Source organism: Nycticebus coucang, chromosome 21 (genome assembly GCF_027406575.1).
Source record: "Nycticebus coucang isolate mNycCou1 chromosome 21, mNycCou1.pri, whole genome shotgun sequence".
Lineage (NCBI taxonomy): Eukaryota > Metazoa > Chordata > Mammalia > Primates > Lorisidae > Nycticebus > Nycticebus coucang.
Genome location: NC_069800.1, coordinates 21,894,289 through 21,917,405, shown reverse-complemented (window position 1 = coordinate 21,917,405; position 23,117 = coordinate 21,894,289). Strand labels below are relative to the sequence as shown.

The 23,117-nt window shown below is 35.5% G+C and overlaps 1 protein-coding gene, 1 non-coding gene and 1 pseudogene across 3 annotated transcripts in view; 2 read left to right on the top strand and 1 right to left on the bottom strand.

The window, feature by feature from the left end:
* Positions 1-23,117, top strand: part of MACROD2 (mono-ADP ribosylhydrolase 2) — a 2,256,418-nt gene that overhangs the window by 40,745 nt on the left and 2,192,556 nt on the right. The window lies entirely within an intron of this gene.
* On the bottom strand, positions 1,870-1,977 carry LOC128574298 (U6 spliceosomal RNA). The gene has a single exon (XR_008376675.1). It is a non-coding gene; the product is annotated as a U6 spliceosomal RNA (small nuclear RNA).
* Positions 3,478-5,647, top strand: LOC128573705 (heat shock cognate 71 kDa protein-like; annotated as a pseudogene). The gene has a single exon (XR_008376513.1). The product of XR_008376513.1 is annotated as a heat shock cognate 71 kDa protein-like (transcript).

The window sequence follows — 23,117 nt, the reverse complement described above, 5'->3', positions numbered from 1 at the left end:
TCTTCCACTTCCATCCAAGTTAATACAAAGGATGTAAAATCTCCATTTTTTTTTAATGGCTGAATAGTATTCCATGGTGTACATATACCACAGCTTGTTAATCCATTCCTGTGTTGGTGGGCATTTAGGCTGTTTCCACATTTTGGCGATTGTAAATTGAGCTGCAATAAACAGTCTAGTGCAAGTGTCCTTGTGATAAAATGTTGTTTTTTTTTTTTTTAACATTGGTAGAATGAACCACATATAGAACCTACACTATATTTTGCAAACTTTATCAGCATGCTCTATGAACTTGCTCGTGTATGCATTTTTATCAGAGAGTGGATGAAGCTATACAATAAAAGTATCACTTTTATAGAGCAGCATTTGTACTTGATGATTAGAGGTGCTGGACTATTAAGTAATTTAATTGCTTAACATTAAAAAAAATTTTACACTGAAACTAAATGATTCTCAAGGTAAAAGACAAAAAATTTCACATTAATGGTAAACTAACTTAGAGACCCTACCGTCTATCAGTTCATTCTATGGAAAGGCTTCAGGAGTGCATTTGAAGTTAGTTGGTATTCTTAACAGAAAAAAAACCCCAAACTCTGTAAAATAATTTAAAGAGTTTTATTCTGAGCTAATGTGTGTGACCATGGACTGGGGAACCATGACCAGGAAGTCTTAAGCAAGTGGTCCTGGTTACATTCAGGATGTTCAGCCTTTTTTCTTCTCTGCCACACATTGGAAAAAGAAGAGTTGTCTAGGGCTACACATTAAATACACAGACACTGATCACAGCTGATGAGCAAAAAATAAAGGTCTGTGTGTAATTTTTGCAATACCTGACACAATAGATTAACAAAACTGTCCTTACATAATCTGCATGCAGTTCATGGGCTGCAGTAGTTAGATACTACTGGTACAGTTTGGTTTCATACATTTTAGGGAGACACGATTTGCAGGTAAAATCATAAATCAGTACATGGAAGGTTCATATTGGTTTACCCTGAAAAGGCAGGACATCTCAAAAGGCAGGTGGGGAGTGGGGCACTTAATAGGTTGTATGTAGGTGGGTTTAAAGCTTCTTTGACTTGTAATTATTATTATTATTTTTTTTTGAGACAGTGTCTCACTATGTCACCCTTGGTATAGTGTGGTGGCATCATAGATCCATCAACCTCAAACTCTTGGGCTTAAGAGATTCTCTTGCCTCAGCCTCCCAAGTAGCAGGGACTATAGGTGCCTGCCACAATGCCCGGCTATTTTTTTGTTGCAGTTGTCGTTGTTTAGTTGGCCCGGGTCAGGTTCTAACCCGCCAGGCTCAGTGCATGTGGCTGGCGCCGTACCCACTGTGCTACTGGTGCCAAGCCTGACTTGTAATTATTGGTTAAAGAAATAAAGGTTTGTATATCAGGGGTCCCCAAACTTTTTAAACAGGGGGCCAGTTCACTGTCCCTCAGAGTGTTGGAGGGCTGGACTATAGTTTAAAAAGAAAAACTATGAACAAATTCCTATGCACACTGCACATATCTTATTTTGAAGTAAAAAAAACAAAACAGGAACAAACACAATCACACCGCCTCATGTGGCCTGCAGGCCGTAGTTTGAGGACCCCTGGAAAGGCTCAGAATGTTTTAAGCTAACATAAGGAAGTCTGTTAAATAGAGACAAGCCACAGTATATCAACTCAAGTGATACATTAAACAAATCGATGGCCCCTGCCAAAGGTGTTTTAACCTTTGTTCTTCATGACCTTAGATCCTGTTAATAATTTAGTTTTCTATTGTTATAAAATCTGTTTTGTCAGTGTTATAATCTTTGTTTTAACATTAATGCTGTTCAATGGTTGTATCTAAACTCTTACCTGGAGGAGGTGTAATGAGGCATGTCTAGAACGCTTCAGAATTTGCGTGTCATCCTTGTGCAGGGGCCATGCTAATCTTCTCTGTATCGTTCCAATTTTAGTATATGTGCTGCCGAAGCGAGCACAATGAGGCATGTCTGACCTCCCTTCATTTCATGGTTGGGTACTCAGTTTTAAGGTTTTTCTTGGGCCAGAGGGCGTCCATTTAGTTGGCAGGGGGTTTAGGATTTTATTTTAGTTCACAGCATCTTAAAACATTGTGAAATTAGTTAACTGAACAATATAAAATGCTGGTCATTGAAGTTGAGAAAGAGTCCTCACTTTATCAGTCAGTCAGTTGCTTTAGTATATTAACATACCAAAATGTTAAAGAAACAAAAACAAAAACAAAACTTGTTTGAGGTACTGAAAAAAATCATGTTACCAATTGCATATTTTTTAGTTTTTGTATTGGGAGGCCAAAGTGGGTGGACTACTCGAGCTCTCACATTTTAGACCAGGGTGAGCAAGAGCGAGACCCTGTCTCTAAAAAATGACCAGGCATTGTGGCAGGCACCTAAAGTCCCAGCTACTTGGGAGGCTGAGGCAAGAGGATCGCTCCAGCCCAAGGGTTTGAGGTTGCTGTGAGCTATGATGAGATTCACTTTACCAAGGGTGAAAAAGTATGACTCTGTCTCAAAAAAAAAAAAAAAGTAAAAAGTAAATTTAGAATTTGGGATTATTATTTAGTTTATAGAAGAATTGAACGTGGTATTCCTTTAATTGGCTTATTCCTTCAGTTTACAAATGTTGGTTATATTCAGGCATGCATATAAATAGAGAAGAAAAAATCCGGTAGTCCATAGAAGTTTGGTTTTTTAATACTGTAAAACATTCCAGTAAAAACATTAAAAGGAAATTTGAAAACCTGTATAGCTTGTATTTTTTTTATGTTGTATAACCTGTACTGATATAACAATTGCCTTTTGTCTCTCTAAATACTGAGATTAGGGCTTGAATGTGCCATTTTAAAAAAAAGAAACAGGTATCATTTGATTTATAGCATGCCATAAATATATTCTTTAGAATATCCAGATGGAAATTTTGGCACAATTTTTTTTACTTCCATGATTTCAGGAAAAAGGTAGGAGTAGGGGAGTGTCAAGGGAACCTTTTAATAGGATAATTATTGGGATAGCAAATTGTTGCATAATGACATTTCTCCTAATTTCTGAGAAATGTGTAGTCAGGAAGTTTACTTGTGTGAACATCACAGAGGATACTTAACAAACCACTATGATATAGTCTACCATACACTGAGGCTGTATCATATAGCCTCTTGCTCATAGGCTATAAATCTGTGCAGCATGTTATTGTACTGAATACCATAGATAATTATATATTTGTCTATCTAAACATAGAAATGGTACAGTAAAAATATAGTATAAAAGATAAAACAATGGCATACCTGTATGGAGTATTTAACATGAATGAATGGAGTTTGAAGGACTGGAAGTTGCTCTGGGTAAGTCAGTGAATGAGTTGTGAGTGAATGTAAAGACTAGGATGCTCATTGAACGCGGTGGCAGCTCCTGGGTCTTCTGTGTATTCTACATAATCCGTGCCGGCTCAATGAGTAAGCAACCATGTCTAAAGGACCTGCGGTTGGTATCGATCTTGGCACCACCTACTCTTGTGTGGGTGTTTTCCAGCATGGAAAAGTAGAGATAATTGCTGACGATCAGGGAAACCGAACCACTCCAAGTTATGTTGCCTTTACTGACACCGAATGATTGATTGGTGATGCTGTGAAAAATCAAGTTACAATGTTAACCAACACAGTTTTTGATGCCAAGCGTCTGATTGGATGCAGGTTTGATGATGCCGTTGTCCAGTCTGATATGAAACATTGGCCTTTGGTGGTGGTGAATGATGCAGGCAGGCCCAAGGTCCAAGTAGAATACAAAGGAGAGACAAAAAGTTTCTATCCAGAGGAGGTGTCATCCATGGTTCTGACAAAGATGAAGGAAATTGCAGAAGCCTATCTTGGAAAGACTGTTACCAATGCTGTGGTCAGAGTGTACCAGCTTACTTCAATGATTCTCAGCATCAGGCTACCAAAGATGCTGGAACTATTGCTGGTCTCAATGTTCTTAGGCTTATAAACGAGCCAACTGCTGCTGCTATTGCTTATGGCTTAGACAAAAAGGTTGGAGCTGAAAGAAATGTGCTAATTTTTGACCTTGGAGGTGGCACTTTTGATGTGTCAATCCTCACTATTGAGGATGGAATCTTTGAGGTCAAATCTACAGCTGGAGATACTCACTTGGGTGGTGAAGACTTTGACAACTGAATGGTCAACCATTTTATTGCTGAGTTTAAGCACAAACATAAGAAGGACATCAGTGAGAATAAAAGAGCTGTCCATCGCCTCCGTACTGCTTGCGAATGAGCTAAGCATACCCTATCTTCCAGCACCCAGGCCAGTATTGAGATTGATTCCCTTTATGAAGGAATCGACTTCTATACCTTCGTTACCCGTGCCCAATTTGAAGAATTGAATGCTGATCTGTTCCGTGGCACCCTGGACCTTGTAGAGAAAACCCTTCGAGATGCCAAACTTGACAAGTCACAGATTCATGACATTGTCCTGGTTAGTGGTTCTACCCGTATCCCTAAGATTCAAAAGCTTCTCCAAGACTTCTTCAATGGAAAAGAACTGAATAAGAGCATCAACCCCGATGAGGCTGTTGCTTACGGTGCAGCTGTCCAAGCGGCCATCCTATCTGGTGACAAATCCGAGAATGTTCAAGATTTGCTACTATTGGATGTCACTCCTCTTTCTCTGGGTATTGAGACTGCTGGTGGAGTTATGACTGTGTAATTAAGTGCAATATTACTATTCCTACCAAGCAGACACAGACCTTCACTACCTACTCTGACAACCAGCCGGGTGTGCTCATCCAGGTTTATGAAGGTGAGCGTGCCATGACCAAGGATAACAATTTGCTTGACAAGTTTGAACTTACAGGCATACTTCCTGCTCCCCGTGGTGTTCCTCAGATTGAAGTCACTTTTGATATTGATGCCAATGGCATTCTTAATGTCTTTGCTGTGGATAAGAGTACAGGAAAAGAAAATAAGATTACCATCACTAATGACAAGGGACGTTTGAGCAAGGAAGACATTGAACGTATGGTCCAGGAAGCTGAGAAGTACAAGGCTGAAGATGAGAAGCAGAGGGACAAGATTTCTTCGAAGAATTCACTTGAGTCCTATGCATTCAACATGAAAGCAACTGTTGAAGATGAGAAACTTCAAGGCAAGATCAATGATGAGGACAAACAGAAGATTCTTGACAAGTGTAATGAAATTATCAACTGGCTTGATAAGAACCAGACTGCAGAGAAGGAAGAATTTGAACATCAACAGAAGGAGCTGGAGAAAGTCTGCAACTCCATCATTACCAAGTTGTACCAGAGTGGAGGAGGAATGCCTGGCGGCTTCCCTGGTGGTGGCGCTCTTCCTTCTGGTGGTGCTTCCTCTGGCCCCACCATTGAAGAGGTTGATTAAGCCAGCCCAAGTGTAGAAGTAGCATTGTTCCACACAATAAAATATGGAAGGATCCAAATTTGTAGAAAATTACGTGGCAGATTTAAAGTTGGACTGCTATAGTGAATTACTGGGCATTCTCAATACTTGAATATGGAACATGTGCACAGGGGAAGGAAATAACATTGCACTTTAAAAGTACTGTATTGTAAGTGGAAAATGCAATGTCTTAAATAAAGCTGTATTTAAAATTGGTAAAAAAAAGACTAGGGCGTTATTGTATACCATAGGCTTTATAAACACTGTACACTTAGGATATATTAAATTTGTTTTTAAAAAGTAATTGTGCTGTGACATTATGACAGCTATGACATCACTAGGCGATAGGAATTTTTCAGCTTCATTATAATCTTATGAGATTGCTGTTGTATATGTGGTCCCATTATTGATCAAAATGTTACTATGTGGCACATCATTATAGTGTGCATGCTGTCCTAGAGTGTATTTTCTTTACAAAAGAAAGAATTTGCTATCAGGTATCAGAGAGAAGTAGAAAACATTTTGTCTGAGTAGAAAATTAAATCAGAAAAAATATACTTTGTTCTTTTAGTTTTAGTGCCATTTAGACTTACATGAAGGAAAAAAAAAGCAATTGGTGGAATTGGCATAGTTTTTATGTTTTTAGATTCTTAATCTAAGTTTCCTGATTTATTACTATATTCATTACACATTCAAACATGTTTAATTTACCTCGTCTCTGAAACTGTGTAGATTGCAAATTTTCTATAATGTGATTAATTACTTTTCCAATAAAGAATGTATTTATGATTGCCCCATTGCATTCCTTTCTGGGTGACAGAGAGTACCCTGTCTCAATAACAAAACAAAAAACTAAAATAAACCATAAATCAGAAAGGAAAAAAAATTACTAATGTCTATCTTAAAATTTCTTGTGTTTTGTAGATGAACCAGAAGTAGGAATTAAACGTAGTTTTTTAAATTTTTTTTTCCTTGATAAGCAGAAAATTCTGGATATTTCATAGTAAATATTTGAGGCTCCTTTAACAAAGTGCTCTTTAGTTCTCTGTTGTTCTTGCTGTTTTGGAAGGGAGAACTTTCATTTTGAGGCTATAATGTCTGTGATGTCATGAGCAGTACTAAGAATTAATACAGATTTATGGCAAATACATGATAGCAAACTGAGTTCAAATTGCAATGAGAAAAAAATGTAAGGGTAAGAGAAAACATCCATAGCAGCTCTGGAAAAACAGGAAAGGATGCAGTCAAGAAACCAGAAAATTGTCAGGCTTTTTAGAAAGATAAAAGGCTAACAGGATTAGATTACTGAAAATCATTAGTACTGAATGGCTCAAAATGAAGATAGGGAAAACTGTCTGGATTTTGAGTAGAAAAGTAGACTTGCTTATTTAATAATTCAGAAATTCACTTACCTTAGAGATGATAAAGCTAGAGCAGAGAAATGGCCCTGTGAACAATAGCAGGGTTATGAGAAGACTGTGGAATCAGTGAATCTTGAAGAAAAATCTGCTGCTCTCTTCTCTTTACCACTTTAAGAGCAAAACCTACCCACAAAGTTCCATAGCCATCTGTTATGGGCTTGAGGGTAAGGGGGAGACTCCTTAGGAAAATAAAGCAGTGACAGGCACCAGCCATCTTTAAAATGATGAAGATAATGAAAAAAATCTGTATATTTGAAGAAAATTAACAGAGCAAAAGAGAGCATTTATATTAAAATAAATCAAATACTCAAAATAGTTAATATAGAAAATAGCAAACTAAATATTCCTAGTTAGATTTGAGAAGACATTGTATTGAGAAAGAAACAATGAAAAAAAGTTATTGACAATTAAAAAATGTAATTGCCAAGATGTCAAAAAATATAGAAGGTACTAGAATTCAGGGTGCTAAATTGATTCCAGAGCTGTCCTCAGAATATTTGCTGATCTGGAGACTAACAGTTAAGAGACACATGGGTTCGAGGAGAGAGATCTTTAGGTCTCCCACTATATGAGAAGTCTGAACTGAGAAACTTGCAGTGGTTATATTATCTTACTTAATGCTTACCACAGAAGACTTTTGTGACCCCAGAATATGTGAGGATTTCTCCCCACCAGCAAGAAAACATCAGTTCTGCAAAAGATCCTAGTTGGGTGTCCTCCAGTTCAATTCTGATCCTGCCAGGAGATAGCATCAGATTCTTCAAGTTGAAGACTGAGTCCTGCAAAACAGTCCTCCATTTCTGATGCTCATCACATGCCACATGTTGTTTTTGCCTGTGCTTCTCCTATATATTGGGGATCCTGTGACTCCCCTCTTTGGGTTTGATTCAATGTTTATCAGTTTATTATAAAAGGTACTACAAAGGATATAGATGAAGAAATGCTTAGGGCAGGGCATGGGAAGGGACACAGAGTTCTATGCCTTCTGTAGTTGTGCCACCCTCAAAGAACCTCTGTGTATTTGGCTATCCGGAAGCTGTCCATATCTTGTGCTCTTGGGCCTTATATAAATATTTAATTGGCTAGCTATGAGTGAAACATGTACAACTGTGTAGAAATGTGATTGTCCAAAAAGTGTCTGATGTTAATATATATAATTTTGAGACAGTTTCACTTTGTTGCCCTTGGTAGAGTGCCATGGTGTCATAGCTCACAGAAACCTCAAACTCTTGGGCTTAAGCCATCCTCTTGCCTCACCCTCCTGAGTTGCTGGGACTACAGGTGCCTGCCACAATGCCTGTTTTTTTTAAAAGATGGGGTCTCACTCTTGCTTAGGCTGATCTTCAACTCAGGTGATCCACCCTCTTTAGCCTCCCAGAGTGCTAGGATTACAGGCACGAGCCACCATACCTGGCTGGTATGATCTAATATTAATAGAACAAGTGGGAAAATCCAACAAGGCCTTGGTCTGGTTGTGTAGTATTTCTTTCTTCAGTGTATGAGGAAAAATCTCTTCTGGAAATGAAGGTCTTAAATGACCTACAATCAGACAAGGTAGGTAAGAGAATTTGTTATGGCTGGCTCCAAGGTAGAAAGGTGGGGGGAAATTTCTGCCTTGGAGAGAAAAAGGAGCAGGTGAAAGGAGAGCAAGAGCAAGTCAAAGGGAGAGATTCTCTTTTCTGAGGCCTAAAGTGCACCCAAATTATTAAAAGGGTTATGGGAGGTATGAAAGAGTAACTGTGACTGAAAGCATACGTCATAATATCACATTTGCGTAAAGCCAAGATTCAAGATAAGGCTTCAGAGAAAGGAAGCCTAGAAAATTAAATTTATCTTCCAGCAGAGAGACATCAGAGTTTACTTCTCTTGGCCTTTTGGGTGTGAGACTGAAAAGTCACGACTGAAAATTTGTAATCACTGGCTTGGCGCCTATAGCTCAAGCAGTTAAGGCACCAGCCACATACACCAGAGCTGTCGGGTTCGAATCCAGCCCAGGCCTGCCAAACAACAATGACAACTATAACTAAAAAATATCCAGGCATCGTGGTGGGCGCCGGTAGTCCCAGCTACTTGGGAGGCTGAGGCAAGAGAATCACTTAAGCCCAGGAATTGGGGGTTGCTGTGAACAGGGATGCCATGGCACTCTACCCAGGGCGATAGCTTGAGGCTCTTTCTCAAAAAAAAAAAAAAAAAAAAAAAAAATTGTAATCATTAGCCTACTTTCATGAGGGTATAGGATTGTAGTTTATACTGCCTGTCTACTTCAAGAAGCAGTAGACAGAGAAAATTACTTAAAAATAGTCAAATAAATCTTGGAAATACTATAAAACACCTAAGAGAAACAACAGTTAATACACTTAGAGGAATGCTCCTTTAAGGTATGCCTGTTCATAGAGCCCAAATGAAGTATTGTCATATCCACGTTTATAAACAGTATGAGAAAATTGGCAATTATGAGTAAAGATAAGAATCTAGAGAAAGACAAATAACTAGATAATACTAAAAACTAAGAGAACTTAAAAGCAGCCAAGACTACATTATCTACAAAGCCGTAGAAATTAAACTGACAGCAGACTTCTATTATAAGAATGAATGGTAGAGGTCATCGAACTAAGGCATTAAGTACTAAAAGAAAACAAATATCAGTTCAGAAATAGTAAATGGCAGAATAATCCCAAAACAAAGATTTTGAAATTGATTTTCAGAAAAACATCAACTTACAAATAAAAGTCTGACTATATATACTGTGGGTGAGCATGTGGAACAGTGAGAACTTTTAGACAGCTGGCAGAAATATAAACCACTTTCAGGAGCAATCCGGCAATATTTAGTAAATTTGAATGTGCATTTCTCCACTGACACAGGAGTCTACATATATATATAACTGTATATATCTGTTTTGGCCATGATATACTAAAAGCAAATTTTTAGGAATAAAATTTATCTTTTCTACATGCGCTATATTTTGATCTCTCCTTAAGCCTTGTTACTGCTTTCCTTTTTCTCTTTAAACCTCACTTCTCTCCTCTTTCACTTTTTTTTTTAAAAGCTGTTTGTGATGCTGGCCCACTCATGAGATTTTACTGATGGGTTATGAAGTACATAAATGCTTAAAGAAACTCACATATAAGTCCAAAGACAATAAGAATAAAGATATTCATAGCAATATCATTTGTAAGAGTAAAAAATTGGAAGCCCTAACAAATGGAAAATGGATAAATGAACAGTTGTATATTTATGTAAAGACTTTAAACTACAAACCATAATGACTCAATGAATTATAATACACATAGTTAGTGAATACACTTACAGATGTAATGTTGGGTATAGAAAACAAATTGCAGAATATATAAAGTATGATATTTATGCAAGGTTTAAAAATCCAGAGCAGTACTATACATGCAGTGCATATGTAGTCTTATGGTTATACACATATATAAAAACTTATTAGGAAATCCATGGAAATGATAGATACCAAACTTAGATTGAATCTCTTGGAGGAAAAGTAAGGTATTTCTGTTTCTAGAGAACGTTTTTCTTCCTTAGGATAGGTGGCTGATACACTGGTGTTGATAAACAATATCTTTGTATATTTAAATATCTTAAAATATATTTGTAAAACATGGAGGCAGCAGCAATATTGATTGTCAAATTGAGATATCCCTAATAAAGTAGAGCAGAAAGAGTTAAATATTATGAGAGAAAAATTTGAGACATATTGAATATAGGTCCAGCAGATTAGTATGTGTGAAATAAGAATTCCAGAAGCAAAAAATACAATGTGCATAGCAGAAACAGTAGATAATAAAATGGTAGGATAAAATTTTCCTGAGCTGAAAAAAGCCTTAATATAAAACATACTGAAGTCAATTTTCTGGTAAAATCAAATATTTAGTAAAACTTTTGAATTTCAAGGATCAAAAGAAAATCAAATTTCCACATAGAGAAAAAGAGGCCTACTCTGAAGGAATCAGACTGGCATTTGATTTTTCACATGCAGAACTAGATATGAGTAATAGTGAAAAAATTCCTTAAGAATTCTGAGATAGAAGTATTATGACCCAGACAGAATGTGTTCTTTCTAAAGGAGTATAAACTATAACACATAATAGATTTAAATGAGTGAATATATTGTTTGAAGGAACTTAAGCAAAATGAAGCTGACTGCAAAATTCTGGACCAAAAAAGATAGGTATGTATTAAAAATGGACCCCCCAAAAGCAAGTAGTAAACCAAAACCCAATTAGTGAAACTTAAAAGTCCAATACAAAGAATCGTTAATAATGTACATTAAAGTACATTAGAGAAAATATTCCTAATAAAATGGAAGACATGGAAGAACAATGACAACTGGGAAATAAAATTCTAGATTGTTGAATAACTTATTCTATAGCACGTGGGGGACATACGAAGGGGGTACTATGCAGAATATACTATGCAAAGAATTTCTATGCCTAGAGTTACAGGAATGGATATGTGATAGTTCTTTATATTTATGAAGAAATACAAATGGAAATAATGGGGTGAAAATTTGAGGACTTTAGTTAAAAGAAGGGAAATAAACTCTCCCACCCTTCCCCATACTGTTTGAAGGGAATAAAAATGTACTTACAAAACAAAAAAGCCTATAACTTCTGATATTGGCACAACAGTTTGGGGGGAAATTTCTTGATAATACAAAGCAGATGGAATGAGAGGAGCAGAGAAACAAGAATAGGGAAAATAAATAACTGAAAGTGAAAAGCTCTTGAGATTTAGAGATTTTTTAAGAAACTACATTCTTTTTAACAGTTTCAAAGAATTGGAGAGAAAAGGGGTTGGTGATCATCAGACTAATTAATTTAAAAACTGCATGTAGCAGCTGTTCTCTTTCCTCACTCATTCATGCTGGATAATTGTCAGCACGGGTTATTTGCTCAAGGATACAGTCATGGCTTCTGTTCTACAGATGATTCTGGAAAAAGCTTCTGGCATGTGTGTTGAACCTGGGAAGAGTAGCAGAGCAGTACCTGCCAAGTCTACCAAGGACACATAGAAAGAGGAAAGGAAAGATGGTTTTACATGTGCGTAATACACTAAGACACACTACCCCCAAAGAAAAACCTTCCTTATTTTGGCAGTCTTGGGGTTCCAGCCCCACATCATGCTTTATGACCACACACTCCAAATTAAAATGTGCCTCTTGATATGTTCCACCCTCTTAGATTGACTCTGAAATCAGCTCTCCTATTTGAGGATGATGCCTTCAGAGAGGGAGAGACCTCTAGATCTATAGGAGAAACCCAAGCCAGAAAATCAATAATACAAAATAGAAAATGAACTTAAGGGAAGAACTGACCCATGGAATATGGGAATTATGCAAGAAATACATAGAACTTAAATCTAATTTGTATCCTCAGAGAGATTTAAGCCAATAACATAGCTAAAAAAACAAATGAGGCTGTTCTGCAAGCAATATGTGGAATTCTCAGAAACTAAAAATCTATTTGTTAAACTAAAACAAAAAAGAAGTACTGAAAACGGAATTAATGATTTAGCAGTGAAGTTGAAGAAAGAAACATCATAGAACCTAAGGATAAAAAGATGGAGATAGAAAATAATGAGCAAATGTTTAAGTGACAACGGGGCACAGAACCAGGAATTTCAATGTTGAGGTGGGGAGAAAATAAGGATGTAATAGAGCATTGTACCCACATACCATGGTGTATTAGATAAACATTGTAGAAGATGAGTGAAATTGACAAATAGTCCCATGAAAAGGCGGACAAGATACATTAAGTGAAGAAGCAAGTTTTGAGATCAGTCAAAATAACATGAATGTTCAAATATGCAAAAGAAAGATGAGGCATGATATAATAATGGTTACATTTTGGGAAAAGGATGGAAGAAGGAGAGAGAAATTCACTTCTTTTTTCTTAACATATAATGTTTTGTAAGGAGCATATTTTAATTAAAAAAATAAATAACTAAAAGTTACATTGTAGAAGAGGGCTTCAGTGAGAGTAGAAGTGGTTTACCTGCTGAAAACCACTTTGACTTACAAATATTCTCAAGTTTATACTTTTATTTATAACATGTACTTTCTGTTAGTTCTTAGCAACTGTCTCCTTCCTTTACTATTCCTTGACTCTCACAGAAGTATACTTCCACATTTTTCTCTGAACATATTTTACTCAGTGTATGGGGGTAGAGAGGGTCAATAAATTCCCTCATTTTTATATGGATGTTATGATAGAGGATATAAATGTGGACAGTACCTTAATGTAAGGATACCTTTACATTCTTGGTATTGCTTTTTTAATAAAGAAAGTACAACATCCTTTTTTGGATCAATCAGCATATAATTAAAATAATGAGTGCTAAAGAAATAAAAACAAAGAACGACATATTCCAGATTCAGTGGTATTTTAGCATGATGGGTTTTTTTTTTTTTTTTTTTTTTGGCTGGGAGTAGGAATTGCTCAATATCAAAATAGTAATATGTGAGTATAATCACAGAGGTGTGAAATGGTGTTCTGGACTGCTTGAAAGGCCCTATCCTTTTTTTGTGAGGAGATGGATATGATCCTTGGTCTCAAAATGCCGCATCTACTGTAAACTTCTGAACACTCCACCATCATTCAGGATGCATCTCTAATGGTTGAAGAAGTGGTGGAGGATGGCATGGGAGAGAGTGCCTGAGGACCCTTGCCTGGGACAAGTTATGGAAAGAAAATCTTACAGGTATTCTTCTTATATATTTTACTTGGTTGCTGTGTTTTTATGGGGTAATAGTTCTTTTTCTAGAAGGAATAGGTAGTGGGGAGCATGAGAAATGGGAGAATTGGGGTAGAGTGACGGTTTTCTTTTTCAAGCCTGATAGAAAAATTAGGACAAATATTAGCATCTTTCTATCTTTTAATTTTTCTGACTGTGCAACTTTTTCTGTCATTGACTAGTAAGGTGAGAAGAATAGTGTAACAGTCAAAATAACATGAATGTTTAATTCAAATAGAGTTCTTGGATTCTAGACTCACTTATATGGTAATACGATTCACCAGGAAAACTTAGGTCCTACACAGCATGCTGACATAATAGTATTAGTTATCAAACTTATAAATCAATGGAAAGTATTTAGTGGATTATATTAAATTTAAATATTTTGAATATATGCTGAAAATATTATTTATAATTGTTGATTATCTTTTCTTTGTTTATCTTAATTGGCTATTTAACCATATGACACTCTAATTTATTTCTCAGGCATGAAGATGTTGTTTAGCACTGCTTTGCATTTTATTTAAGTAGTTAATTAACTGGAACTCCTTATGTCTTAAGTTCTTGATTTTTCCCTAGAATATCAGAAACTTAAGTGCCAAGAGTTCAGAGAATGGCTTTCAACATAGTTCTAGTCCCATTGCAGCTTAAAAATATTGCAAATGGATTTATTTATTTACTTATTTTGCTAACCATGTGTCAGGGAATTTCTTAGGTTTTCTAGAAATTCTGTTATTTGAGGTTTTAGAAATGGTATCTTCAGTTATATTCTTGATAGCTCATAATTCTGTTGTGCTTGTTAAATGGTAATATAAAAAGTATGCATGAATATATGGGGGAAGTTGTTTTTGAAAACTTAGAGTAGTTGGAACTTAACACCTGTAACTATTTTATTAAGTGAAGTAAACAAAGATACCTCAACATAAAACTGGCTGAGGTAAAGTAAGTGAAATGAAAGCATATACTGGTAGAGCTTTTTGGTTTTTTTGTTTCAATAAAAATGTTGCTCTTAAGAGAGAATTTTGTATTATTTTCTCCTCTTCTTCTTCTTTTTTTTTCTAGCTTGTGCACTAAGAAAAGAGCCCTTTTATTCCATCTTGTCTTCCAGTCCATTTTGCATGAAGAGAGATCCATTGAAGGTTCCTTTGAGAAGAGTCTGTTTTGAAGAAGGAGAAAGAAATACTATTTGAGAGAAGGCAAGGTGTTAACCTTCCTAAAGTGAACATAGAGAAAATAAGAACTGAGAAAATAATAAATTAAGGAATGACTGAATTCTATGGGTCTTGATGGAAAAATGCTGGTTGTCTTCTAATGTGGAAAAACACGTGGTGCTTCAGTCCTATGACTATTTGTCTCTGCTGTGTGCAGTTATCAGAAACCCTCCTCACATTCAGAATCGTCTCTTTGTCCTCTGTGAATATGGCACTCTTGCTTCTATTTCAACAATGCCTTCAAGGATGAATGAAAATATATGGCATCTGCCAAAACCTAAAAAGTATGCTTCATTTATTTATCACCAGAGCTTTGTTAGGTACTTCCCTTGCATTTTAAAATTCTTTAGTGCTCAAAACCAACCACCATGGGATTTTATAAAAAATACTAGTTTTCAAGCTGAAGTATAATGATTTCTATGCATACTGTGATCAGTTTTCTCCATTGTGATATCTATAATCAGCTTGATGGAACTGAGATTTATATTTTACACTTAAATAACTATGTCATTTATGGTGTGTAACTAACATATGATTTTCTGTTTTCCTTGAGATTTTAATAGACCTTATATGTATGTATATATGTGTAAATGTGAAAATAAAAATTTTAAAATAGTAAATTGTTCTAATATCAAAGGTACTGATTTTATGTTGATTTTCTGCTAAATGTTGGATTTGATGTTGGTATAAACCCTGATCCTAAGTGACAAATTAATCTCAATTTTTGAAATTAAATGTTTGTGTTATATAAAAAGCATCTTATGCACTGATTTGTGTGTTGTTAAAGATAAATTTTTATTTATTTTTAATTTTCTTTTCTATTAGGCAACTTTTCTTTGGAAGACAGAAGAATCTTTTGAATCTTAATTGTTTCAGTTTTCCAGGACAATAATATGAATTTGGAAATTTGTTCCTCATTCTTGAGTTTTTCCTCATCTTAAGGACTTTTAGAATGGAGAATAGAATTCATTTTGAACATAGTATCTATAGTCAAACATGTGTTTTCATTCTTTCTCCAAAGATTTCTTGATTGAAAGTCCTTCTTATGTATTGAGTTTTTTGAGAGTTTTCTTATTAATACGGGATAGAGTAAATATTGAGTATGTGTATCTGTGAGGGCGTGACTTTGTTGCAGTTTGATATAGTCAATTATGCAAACATTCACAAGCAGACGGCTTTGCTTGTAGTAGCAAAAAACTAAGAATAACTTTAATATACATTAAAGAGAGAATGGTTGCAGACGAGTATTATGGAACTCTTTAAAAAATCGGTTCTCTTTTTATTTGTTGATATTTTATTTATTTTTATTAAACCATAGCTGTGTACATTAGTATGATCGTGGGGCACCATACACTTGGTTCATAGATCGTTTGACAAATTTTCATCACATTAGTTAACATAGCTTTTGTAGCATTTTCTTAGTTATTTTGCTAAGACCTTTACATTCCACATTTACTAGGATTCACATATACCCTTGTAAGATGCACATTATAATTCCTTAATGTATCCTAGTTTAAAAACCTTGCATTTCTATAAAACATGTTGTATGCATCTGGGCTGGAAGGAAGGTATAATTATCCAGATGTATGATATGGGGAATAAAGAAGGAATAGGAGTGATCTTTTAAAATATATTCCTGTATTAGTACATAGGTTTCAGTGAAAGTATTAAATACTTTTTTATAACTTTTGAGGAAGAGTTTAAGAATTAAAGAAAATGCATGTCATTTATATTGTATTTTATAATCTTATGGAATAATGATTACAGAAAAATAAAAATTTGTAATGGTCAATGATAAATACAATTTGCTGTTAGCATTAAATAAATTAAGGAAGACCCAGCATTGATTGTGATCCATGGGAACACCAAGATAGAAGTCAGCCTTACCTATAGGAGGTGAGAGTCAGGATTAGTTCACAGTTGAGATGTGATAAAAATTCTTAATATAGGGAGTAGATTCAGTTTAACTTGCTTTTTCTCCATAGCCTTAATACTTTTTACGACACTAAATTGCCCCCCAAAATTGATTGAATTTATTTGTATTCCTTCTCTTTACTCTTTTTCTTCATGTTTATTCTTAGAGTAGACACAAGAAGGAGAGTCTAACAGTAAAGAGAGGAAAAAGATGAATGTCTGAATGTCATTTGAATACTCTGCTGGAGACACAGCAGAAAGAGCTGTGTCTTGACTACACCCAGGTGTTATGTCTGTTTGTGGTATTAAACTAGCTGTGTGGACTTTGCTCTGATCAGAAATTTTTTTGGCCTCTGTTATTCAGCTGTAATAAGATAAGGAGTTTGGATTTTAAAATTTGAAGGGCCTTCCTGAAAATATGATTACAAAATAAAGAACTCCTAAATAAAAGAGAATTGATTTTAAAATATATTTCGTCTGCCAACAAAGCTGAGTAGCTTTACCTTTTTTGGCAGGGTTGCGGGGATGTAGGGCGATGTTAATGTAGTGATACATGTGGTTGCGAAGTTGGGCATTACTTTGGTCAATTACAAGACTAGTAAATTTTTCCTTAAGGCCTTACCATATAAGGAAAATTATTACAGTAGCAAATACCTATGGCTGTTTTGAGGCTTGCATCGTTAACATTACAAGTTCATAGGATGTAAGTTTTAAAATAAAATTTAAAATACAACAAAGTGGTAGTTGATAGATGTGGGTGTTACAGGGAATAATCAGCTATTATAATATTTTAGACAACAGTTTATTTTGTATTGTGCCCATGGAATTGTGTAACTTAAAGAAATTAACCACAATTTACTTGAGGAAAAACATGTCTTTGGGTTAGTATTATAACACTGAGATGTAGAAATATGTAAGATATACAAAAACTTAGGGAAAAAATGGACCAATTTCCAATGTAATGAGAAGATTTTCACAAATAGTTAATTTTTTTCTCTAAGTGGTTCTGAAAATACCCAACATTATTCCATATTTCAGACCACAGTGTATAACCTTCAGGTACAGTTAAAGCATCTGAAATCTTGAAAATTAGAAATCTGGAAAGCTCTAAAATTTTAAATTTTCTGAGCACTGATACAACGTATCGGAACAGCACTGGCATGATGACATTTTGTATTTTCTTATTTGGGTTGCTAAGTATAATGCAAATATTCCAAAATCTGAAAAAACTAAAAATCTAAAACACTTCTAGTCCCAAGCATTTCTGATAAAGAATACTCATCTTGTATTACAGTTGATTTCATCTTTTGTTTCTAATTCAACTTGTGCAAAACTAAACTCATTATCTTCTTTCTAAGCCTTAATACCCTTTACCCTTGTTTTGGGGAATGACCCCTCCATTTATCTAGTTGTTTCAAGTTATCATTTACTACTCTCCAGTTATAGCTGTATCCAGTAAGCCTTAAATTATTAAGGTTTCTTCTTCATAATGTTTATATTTTTATGCATCTAATCATTTCTGTCCTAAACATTTCTTCTTTTTATTTTTTTGAAATATTAACAAAGAGCTTTGAAATAAATAATCCTTATTGGATTATAATGGCAGTCTCACTCACTGGAGCTTTACCCAACCCATACCATTCTCAAAGGGATCTTCCTAAAAGAAAATACAGTCAAATCACTCTTTCCCCTTCAACCCTTTAAAAGGTTCTTCATTGATAAGGAACTAATTTTATACCGAGGGCCTCTTATAAACCCTGCTAGATCTTTGGAAGTCATAACCTTGGTTGTGATACCTATTCCACCATTAACCACTATGACCTCTGGCAAATTTAAAAATCCTTAGATTCTTGTGCTTGCAGAGGAGGATGAGCACAGTCACCTACCTTTAATTATGAGGATTTTACATTTGTAGATTGCTTAGTACTTCACCTGGGACATAGTATTAGCTGCTGTTAGAATTAACTGTCCAGCATTACCTCTCCCTATTGTTCTTCCTTTGTACATATATAGGATTATCCAAAACTCTTTGTGTAATTAGCTATTTACTTTTCAACCTCCTCCAACATTGAAAGCTTTTCTAGGTATACGAGCGGCCTTATTTTTCATTATATTCCCTGTACTTAGCATTATACCTAGTAATTTATAGGTCCTCAACAAGTATTTGTAGGAAGAGTTAATTCTGGTGAGTTTTGACATATTCTGGTGAGTTAACTCTGGTGAGTCTTGACTTAGAAAAGTACAAGATAATATATTGAAAAGTCATTCTGTACCTTGGGCTCTTGAAGAACTTTTTTAAGCCGTATTTTATTGGTCTTCGTGAGCACATCCTGCCAGTGAGTAAATGCTCAATAAATGATGAATTAACTGATCGATTTGCAGTCAAAATTGGAATGTAAATATATGAATGACGCATTAGATAAGGGACATAGTTGTTTGGCAGAGATATTATTGGCTTTCATATTCCATTACAGTTGAGAAGAAGGATGTTTTAAGCTATATACTTTCTGAGCCTGGCTGTTTTTTTCTTTTTAAAGCATTTACGTGAGTGGTTTGTTTGGTTGTTTTAATGTTTTTTTTTTTGCCCTCAAAAAACTTCCATTTTGGTTCTTTTTCCTTAGCCATTATGGAGGTGCCTGTGTGTACTTATCTATGAAATAACTTAGCTTTATGAGCCAATGATCAGCTGAAGAGATTCAGAGAAGGAAGGTGAATCACTGGAAAGAAATAAGAGCTTCTCTTCCTTTTTGTGTGTAGGCAGTTAAAATCAGAATTAGCTGCTTTACCAAATTTCCAATTAAATGTACATTTAATTGTTGGTCGTTTGTCTAGGCTGAGTAATAGATATCATTCAGATTAAGTTAGTTTCTGGGATTTGATCATTGAACTGCTTGAAAGTTATTAATCACTGGTTTTAGATGTTTTCCTTTTATATTTGGTACTACTTTTAAGCATCATGATTTATTCAAGATTCACTTTATTCTTCATTTAAGAAATAAGCGAGTGGAGTAGTATGTAAATTTTATCTCAATAACACTGTTAAATTATAGGCAAGCAAAAACTGTTTTACAAAACTCAGGGTAATTCTTTCTCTCTTCAATTTAGTCACTATCTTTGTGTGTGTGTGTGTGTGTGTAATAATTAATTAGCAGACAAAACTATAAGACAAATGTATCAGACACTATAAGGAGTTACTGTGGATAAACACACTTTTGTATATCTGAGTATCCTCCTTTGTGAAGTCCAGTCATCTCATTCACAACCTTTGACATTTCAATCCTTTTTCAGAGCAGTCTATGAAACCATGACGTGCTCTTGCTTCTGTGTTCAGGCTTCCTCTATGTCTTATACATTAGATATTTTTGTTTCAACTTGGTTGCATCAAGCTGTGGTAGTTTCACTTTGTGATTTCTAGAAAGTCATAATAGTGTTTGGCTGCCTAGCCAGGACTCTGCCTGAGGCATTTGCCACAAGAAATCATCTTCACAGTTGCCAGGGTAAAGGACTCTTCATTTTTTATACTGTGTCTGCTGCCATCTGGCTTTTGTCCTCAATCCTCCAGAGGCTTTTACTCAATTAGCCTTTTTTTTGTCCTACTATAGCGCATCATTATTTGTCCATCACTATCTATGTAACATATTCAGTTTCTAATAATAAAATTATTTCTAGCCTGGATACCTCACAATGACCATTATCACTCTTTTACTTTTTATTTCTTTTTTTTTTGTTTCAGGTAAATGTGAGGGTACAAACAACTAGGTTAAAATATTTAAATTTGTTGGGTAGAGAGTCCCTCTTGTAGTTATGTCCCGCACTCAAAAGGTGTGCCGAACACCCTCTCACCATGCCCATTCAGTTGGAGTACCCTCCTCCTACTTCTTCACATTCAGTCACATCTTATCCTGAAATCAGGATGATGGATTTAGTGAAATTGTATTATCTACGAATCCATTTTTCAACAACAGCGAATTAAATACTTAAATTTTTTTTCTTCTTTTCATTATTTTGCAAATGGAGAATTTATATCTGACTCTCTTTCAGTAATACTACTATTCCTACTTTGTCACCCATGAAGATTACTTCAGTTTCTGCCTTGGTCATTGTGCCAATCTACTTTGTGAAAGTTATCTACTAAACAGTTCCAAAGATTTTAACCTCACACTCCTACCAGAATTATACATATCAACAGGCATTCAAAATTAGTACTTAAGGCAGCAGTCCTTTTATCTTGAAATTTGTACCAAAAAATCACAGCTCTCAATAAATGTTGAAATAGCAGACTTAGTGAGTCCCCAAAGTCTGTATCTACTTTCCAGATGAAATTTAGAATCATTCAGGCCTATTAGCAGGCATCTTTTTTTTCTTACGCCTTTGACACAAAGATATCAATCTTCTCCCTAAATCAGTGAATAGCACCTGCCAGTTAGCCAAACCCAAACCTGTAAAACATGTCATATCACTCCTTCCTCAACACTGCCCCTCTAGAACCAATTAATAACCAAAACCTTTTTATTATATTTCTTGCCTGTAACTCATTATGTCAGGCAGTTCAGTTCTTTCTTTTTCTTCACCAAAGCTACATGGTCACTATATCGCCTCTTATGCCCTACGTAAACAAGATTTTCTTAAATTGATAATTTAATCATAACACCACACTGCTTCAAACCTCACAGAATTCCTTAGAATCATCTATAATCTTGCTGTTCCAAATATGACCATGGAACCACCAGGATCACTTGCAACATCACCTACTGATATAAGGTCCCCCTGAGTCAGAATCTATATTATCTGTATTTTAAGAATCAAGTCTATATGTATAGTTTGCATATTACAAAAAGGTACTGTTTTATAATATCCTTCAAGGTTGCTGACCCCCTCTGCTACTGATGATGATGCTAAAAAGTAGTACCAAATATAAAAGGAAAACATCTAAAACCAGTGATTAATAGCTGTTAAGCATTTCAATGATCAAATCCTGGAACTAATTTAATCTGAATGATATCTATTACTTAACTAGACAAAGGACCAACCATTAAAAGCACATTTAAATGGAAATTTGGTAAAGCAGCTAATTTGGTAAAGCCTTCCAGAGCAGAAGGCTGGAGGGTAGGAGATATTCAGAGATAAGCAGGGGATCTTGATCGTAAGCAATATAGTGTTAAGTCACTCCCCAGCAGACAACTGAACCCTTAGAAATGGTCTGCAGGGTTCTAGAGCAGCATATTAGAAAGGGTAAAATGCATCTTACTATTGAGTGGGAAGATAAAACCAAATTAATATTTGCAATATAATGTGATCCACCCAGTAAAGAAAGCTGCCAGCATGGGATTGATTTCTGGAGAATAGTAGGGAAACTTTTAAAGAAGGTGACAGTTTAGCAAGACATGGAAGGGTGAGGAGGAATTCCACAAGCAAATGGATGGCGAGAGTGAGAAGAAAGATGGATATCCCAGATACACAGTATAACTGCTGAGTACAAGCTGTAGATCATTGGCTATAGCAAAAATTCAGAGTAGAAGGCTTGGAGGGTGGAAGAGGATTTCAGAGATAAGCAGAGGATCTGATCATAAGTGTTCTTCTTGGCCATGAGTAGCCCCTTACCTTAGAGATAATGAGGACGGGCACTTGAAGTGGTTAATTTCGCATTTTAAAGAGAGCATTCTGATACCAATGTGGAGGATGAATTGGAGAGTGAGAAAACTTGAGTCTTGATCCCATGTGGATAGTCTTAAGTTACCCTAAATCCCAATAATTAAGCCCCGAACTCAAATTCCTTATGGGGTGAGGCTAGTAAGATGCATGTGGGAAATGGCAGGACTGTAATTCCTAGGGTAGGGCCTATTTTTGTGGTGAAAGAGAATCTGCATTTCCTTCACCCCCACTCACATTTAAAATTATACATACCATTGTGCAACCAAATAAAACACCCTGAAGATTGGAATCTCCTTATCAAAACCAAGGTGATTTCAGACAGAAGAAAAAATAATTTGACAAGTAGCATTTCTGTCTTGAGAGATCAGAAGGTTGTATTATCCACACCAAGAGAATAAAAGAGGATACTTTTTGTGAAAGTGGAGAGTTAGGTTTGAACGTGTTGATTTTGAGATGTTTGTGAGAAGTTGGTTTAGAATGACATTTGGCAAGCCCTCTCTACAGTGGAGTGAAGATTTTATAAGGTGAAAGAATAGGGCTGAGGATGGATCCCTCAAAAGGTTTAAACTTCAAAAGTAGGCCTCGAGAGGACCAAATAGAGTAAAACCTTGGAGGGTTGGGTATGCTGTAGGGAAGAAATCAGAGATTTTCTAACGCAGAATGTTCAGTTATGTCAGATGCCACAGAGAAGTGCAGAGACATACAATGAATGCAAGGAGTCCTTCAGATTCGGTGCAGAAT